The sequence below is a fragment of the Crassostrea angulata genome, chromosome 4, assembly GCF_025612915.1.
Source record: "Crassostrea angulata isolate pt1a10 chromosome 4, ASM2561291v2, whole genome shotgun sequence".
Classification (NCBI taxonomy): Eukaryota; Metazoa; Mollusca; class Bivalvia; order Ostreida; family Ostreidae; genus Magallana; species Magallana angulata.
In genome coordinates, this window is record NC_069114.1 from 26,578,031 (window position 1) to 26,584,749 (window position 6,719).

Genomic DNA, 6,719 nt, shown 5'->3' on the forward strand with positions numbered 1-6,719 from the left:
TGGACTGTGCTCCCATCTCAGCACAGGCTAGTGCTAGTGCATGATGGAGACTAGCACAGGCCTTGAACCAAGACGGGTGCAGACAGTGGAAGTTCCTGAGCTTGTGCTGCAGTGGAGCGGGAGGTGAGAGTGTGCTGAACTGCTGAAGGAGAGCCTCTTTTAAAGGGTTTGAGTGCTGCTGTCATCTGTTGAACTGTGATGATAAGACAGAAGCACTGAGTGCGATGACACTGAGAATGAACAACAGTTATGTAATGACTTAATGAGTAGGTGCAAGCTAATACACCTGAGCGGTAATTATAGCAAGGTGACAGCAGAGGCAATACACAGTCCCAGCCCATTAAGGGTAATTAGCCTCAAATGGTTGTGTACCGGTACCATGATATTAGCATTCATTATTACTGTACTTTGTTAATTGTAATTAAAATAGGATCTGCCAATAGTTTTGGGAGGAAGTAACTTGTTACCTTTATGACTGTTTGTTGCAGGGAGGACAGGATTTCCCAGCACGGGCTAGTGCTTATGATTTTGACCCATGAGCACGTAGCAGGTACCAGGAAGCCCAAGTTCCTCCAGAGAGTGACGGTAAGGCCCCTTGATGACTGTGATCTGTTTGATGAATAGGTGACTCCTCTCCCAGCACAGGCTAGTGCTAGTGACCAGGTGCACACCAGCACATAGCAAGTACAGGGGAAGGACTGTAGATCTAGAGATGCAGAAAGTGTCTCGAGGCTGGTGTTGCATGGACTGTGCTCCCATCTCAGCACAGGCTAGTGCTAGTGCATGATGGAGACTAGCACAGGCCTTGAACCAAGACGGGTGCAGACAGTGGAAGTTCCTGAGCTTGTGCTGCAGTGGAGCGGGAGGTGAGAGTGTGCTGAACTGCTGAAGGAGAGCCTCTTTTAAAGGGTTTGAGTGCTGCTGTCATCTGTTGAACTGTGATGATAAGACAGAAGCACTGAGTGCGATGACACTGAGAATGAACAACAGTTATGTAATGACTTAATGAGTAGGTCCAAGCTAATACACCTGAGCGGTAATTATAGCAAGGTGACAGCAGAGGCAATACACAGTCCCAGCCCATTAAGGGTAATTAGCCTCAAATGGTTGTGTACCGGTACCATGATATTAGCATTCATTATTACTGTACTTTGTTAATTGTAATTAAAATAGGATCTGCCGATAGTTTTGGGAGGAAATAACTTGTTACCTTTATGACTGTTTGTTGCAGGGAGGACAGGATTTCCCAGCACGGGCTAGTGCTTATGATTTTGACCCATGAGCACGTAGCAGGTACCAGGAAGCCCAAGTTCCTCCAGAGAGTGACGGTAAGGCCCCTTAATGACTGTGATCTGTTTGATGAATAGGTGACTCCTCTCCCAGCACAGGCTAGTGCTAGTGACCAGGTGCACACCAGCACATAGCAAGTACAGGGGAAGGACTGTAGATCTATAGATGCAGAAAGTGTCTCAAGGCTGGTGTTGCATGGACTGTGCTCCCATCTCAGCACAGGCTAGTGCTAGTGCATGATGGAGACTAGCACAGGCCTTGAACCAAGACGGGTGCAGACAGTGGAAGTTCCTGAGCTTGTGCTGCAGTGGAGCGGGAGGTGAGAGTGTGCTGAACTGCTGAAGGAGAGCCTCTTTTAAAGGGTTTGAGTGCTGCTGTCATCTGTTGAACTGTGATGATAGGACAGAAGCACTGAGTGCGATGACACTGAGAATGAACAACAGTTATGTAATGACTTAATGAGTAGGTCCAAGCTAATACACCTGAGCGGTAATTATAGCAAGGTGACAGCAGAGGCAATACACAGTCCCAGCCCATTAAGGGTAATTAGCCTCAAATGGTTGTGTACCGGTACCATGATATTAGCATTCATTATTACTGTACTTTGTTAATTGTAATTAAAATAGGATCTGCCAATAGTTTTGGGAGGAAATAACTTGTTACCTTTATGACTGTTTGTTGCAGGGAGGACAGGATTTCCCAGCACGGGCTAGTGCTTATGATTTTGACCCATGAGCACGTAGCAGGTACCAGGAAGCCCAAGTTCCTCCAGAGAGTGACGGTAAGGCCCCTTAATGACTGTGATCTGTTTGATGAATAGGTGACTCCTCTCCCAGCACAGGCTAGTGCTAGTGACCAGGTGCACACCAGCACATAGCAAGTACAGGGGAAGGACTGTAGATCTAGAGATGCAGAAAGTGTCTCGAGGCTGGTGTTGCATGGACTGTGCTCCCATCTCAGCACAGGCTAGTGCTAGTGCATGATGGAGACTAGCACAGGCCTTGAACCAAGACGGGTGCAGACAGTGGAAGTTCCTGAGCTTGTGCTGCAGTGGAGCGGGAGGTGAGAGTGTGCTGAACTGCTGAAGGAGAGCCTCTTTTAAAGGGTTTGAGTGCTGCTGTCATCTGTTGAACTGTGATGATAAGACAGAAGCACTGAGTGCGATGACACTGAGAATGAACAACAGTTATGTAATGACTTAATGAGTAGGTCCAAGCTAATACACCTGAGCGGTAATTATAGCAAGGTGACAACAGAGGCAATACACAGTCCCAGCCCATTAAGGGTAATTAGCCTCAAATGGTTGTGTACCGGTACCATGATATTAGCATTCATTATTACTGTACTTTGTTAATTGTAATTAAAATAGGATCCGCCGATAGTTTTGGGAGGAAATAACTTGTTACCTTTATGACTGTTTGTTGCAGGGAGGACAGGATTTCCCAGCACGGGCTAGTGCTTATGATTTTGACCCATGAGCACGTAGCAGGTACCAGGAAGCCCAAGTTCCTCCAGAGAGTGCGGTAAGGCCCCTTAATGACTGTGATCTGTTTGATGAATAGGTGACTCCTCTCCCAGCACAGGCTAGTGCTAGTGACCAGGTGCACACCAGCACATAGCAAGTACAGGGGAAGGACTGTAGATCTAGAGATGCAGAAAGTGTCTCAAGGCTGGTGTTGCATGGACTGTGCTCCCATCTCAGCACAGGCTAGTGCTAGTGCATGATGGAGACTAGCACAGGCCTTGAACCAAGACGGGTGCAGACAGTGGAAGTTCCTGAGCTTGTGCTGCAGTGGAGCGGGAGGTGAGAGTGTGCTGAACTGCTGAAGGAGAGCCTCTTTTAAAGGGTTTGAGTGCTGCTGTCATCTGTTGAACTGTGATGATAGGACAGAAGCACTGAGTGCGATGACACTGAGAATGAACAACAGTTATGTAATGACTTAATGAGTAGGTCCAAGCTAATACACCTGAGCGGTAATTATAGCAAGGTGACAGCAGAGGCAATACACAGTCCCAGCCCATTAAGGGTAATTAGCTTCAAATGGTTGTGTACCGGTACCATGATATTAGCATTCATTATTACTGTACTTTGTTAATTGTAATTAAAATAGGATCTGCCAATAGTTTTGGGAGGAAATAACTTGTTACCTTTATGACTGTTTGTTGCAGGGAGGACAGGATTTCCCAGCACGGGCTAGTGCTTATGATTTTGACCCATGAGCACGTAGCAGGTACCAGGAAGCCCAAGTTCCTCCAGAGAGTGACGGTAAGGCCCCTTAATGACTGTGATCTGTTTGATGAATAGGTGACTCCTCTCCCAGCACAGGCTAGTGCTAGTGACCAGGTGCACACCAGCACATAGCAAGTACAGGGGAAGGACTGTAGATCTAGAGATGCAGAAAGTGTCTCAAGGCTGGTGTTGCATGGACTGTGCTCCCATCTCAGCACAGGCTAGTGCTAGTGCATGATGGAGACTAGCACAGGCCTTGAACCAAGACGGGTGCAGACAGTGGAAGTTCCTGAGCTTGTGCTGCAGTGGAGCGGGAGGTGAGAGTGTGCTGAACTGCTGAAGGAGAGCCTCTTTTAAAGGGTTTGAGTGCTGCTGTCATCTGTTGAACTGTGATGATAAGACAGAAGCACTGAGTGCGATGACACTGAGAATGAACAACAGTTATGTAATGACTTAATGAGTAGGTGCAAGCTAATACACCTGAGCGGTAATTATAGCAAGGTGACAGCAGAGGCAATACACAGTCCCAGCCCATTAAGGGTAATTAGCCTCAAATGGTTGTGTACCGGTACCATGATATTAGCATTCATTATTACTGTACTTTGTTAATTGTAATTAAAATAGGATCTGCCAATAGTTTTGGGAGGAAATAACTTGTTACCTTTATGACTGTTTGTTGCAGGGAGGACAGGATTTCCCAGCACGGGCTAGTGCTTATGATTTTGACCCATGAGCACGTAGCAGGTACCAGGAAGCCCAAGTTCCTCCAGAGAGTGACGGTAAGGCCCCTTAATGACTGTGATCTGTTTGATGAATAGGTGACTCCTCTCCCAGCACAGGCTAGTGCTAGTGACCAGGTGCACACCAGCACATAGCAAGTACAGGGGAAGGACTGTAGATCTAGAGATGCAGAAAGTGTCTCAAGGCTGGTGTTGCATGGACTGTGCTCCCATCTCAGCACAGGCTAGTGCTAGTGCATGATGGAGACTAGCACAGGCCTTGAACCAAGACGGGTGCAGACAGTGGAAGTTCCTGAGCTTGTGCTGCAGTGGAGCGGGAGGTGAGAGTGTGCTGAACTGCTGAAGGAGAGCCTCTTTTAAAGGGTTTGAGTGCTGCTGTCATCTGTTGAACTGTGATGATAGGACAGAAGCATTGAGTGCGATGACACTGAGAATGAACAACAGTTATGTAATGACTTAATGAGTAGGTGCAAGCTAATACACCTTAGCGGTAATTATAGCAAGGTGACAGCAGAGGCAATACACAGTCCCAGCCCATTAAGGGTAATTAGCCTCAAATGGTTGTGTACCGGTACCATGATATTAGCATTCATTATTACTGTACTTTGTTAATTGTAATTAAAATAGGATCTGCCAATAGTTTTGGGAGGAAATAACTTGTTACCTTTATGACTGTTTGTTGCAGGGAGGACAGGATTTCCCAGCACGGGCTAGTGCTTATGATTTTGACCCATGAGCACGTAGCAGGTACCAGGAAGCCCAAGTTCCTCCAGAGAGTGACGGTAAGGCCCCTTAATGACTGTGATCTGTTTGATGAATAGGTGACTCCTCTCCCAGCATAGGCTAGTGCTAGTGACCAGGTGCACACCAGCACATAGCAAGTACAGGGGAAGGACTGTAGATCTAGAGATGCAGAAAGTGTCTCAAGGCTGGTGTTGCATGGACTGTGCTCCCATCTCAGCACAGGCTAGTGCTAGTGCATGATGGAGACTAGCACAGGCCTTGAACCAAGACGGGTGCAGACAGTGGAAGTTCCTGAGCTTGTGCTGCAGTGGAGCGGGAGGTGAGAGTGTGCTGAACTGCTGAAGGAGAGCCTCTTTTAAAGGGTTTGAGTGCTGCTGTCATCTGTTGAACTGTGATGATAAGACAGAAGCACTGAGTGCGATGACACTGAGAATGAACAACAGTTATGTAATGACTTAATGAGTAGGTCCAAGCTAATACACCTGAGCGGTAATTATAGCAAGGTGACAGCAGAGGCAATACACAGTCCCAGCCCATTAAGGGTAATTAGCCTCAAATGGTTGTGTACCGGTACCATGATATTAGCATTCATTATTACTGTACTTTGTTAATTGTAATTAAAATAGGATCTGCCAATAGTTTTGGGAGGAAATAACTTGTTACCTTTATGACTGTTTGTTGCAGGGAGGACAGGATTTCCCAGCACGGGCTAGTGCTTATGATTTTGACCCATGAGCACGTAGCAGGTACCAGGAAGCCCAAGTTCCTCCAGAGAGTGATGGTAAGGCCCCTTAATGACTGTGATCTGTTTGATGAATAGGTGACTCCTCTCCCAGCACAGGCTAGTGCTAGTGACCAGGTGCACACCAGCACATAGCAAGTACAGGGGAAGGACTGTAGATCTGGAGATGCAGAAAGTGTCTCGAGGCTGGTGTTGCATGGACTGTGCTCCCATCTCAGCACAGGCTAGTGCTAGTGCATGATGGAGACTAGCACAGGCCTTGAACCAAGACGGGTGCAGACAGTGGAAGTTCCTGAGCTTGTGCTGCAGTGGAGCGGGAGGTGAGAGTGTGCTGAACTGCTGAAGGAGAGCCTCTTTTAAAGGGTTTGAGTGCTGCTGTCATCTGTTGAACTGTGATGATAAGACAGAAGCACTGAGTGCGATGACACTGAGAATGAACAACAGTTATGTAATGACTTAATGAGTAGGTGCAAGCTAATACACCTGAGCGGTAATTATAGCAAGGTGACAGCAGAGGCAATACACAGTCCCAGCCCATTAAGGGTAATTAGCCTCAAATGGTTGTGTACCGGTACCATGATATTAGCATTCATTATTACTGTACTTTGTTAATTGTAATTAAAATAGGATCTGCCAATAGTTTTGGGAGGAAATAACTTGTTACCTTTATGACTGTTTGTTGCAGGGAGGACAGGATTTCCCAGCACGGGCTAGTGCTTATGATTTTGACCCATGAGCACGTAGCAGGTACCAGGAAGCCCAAGTTCCTCCAGAGAGTGACGGTAAGGCCCCTTGATGACTGTGATCTGTTTGATGAATAGGTGACTCCTCTCCCAGCACAGGCTAGTGCTAGTGACCAGGTGCACACCAGCACATAGCAAGTACAGGGGAAGGACTGTAGATCTAGAGATGCAGAAAGTGTCTCGAGGCTGATGTTGCATGGACTGTGCTCCCATCTCAGCACAGGCTAGTG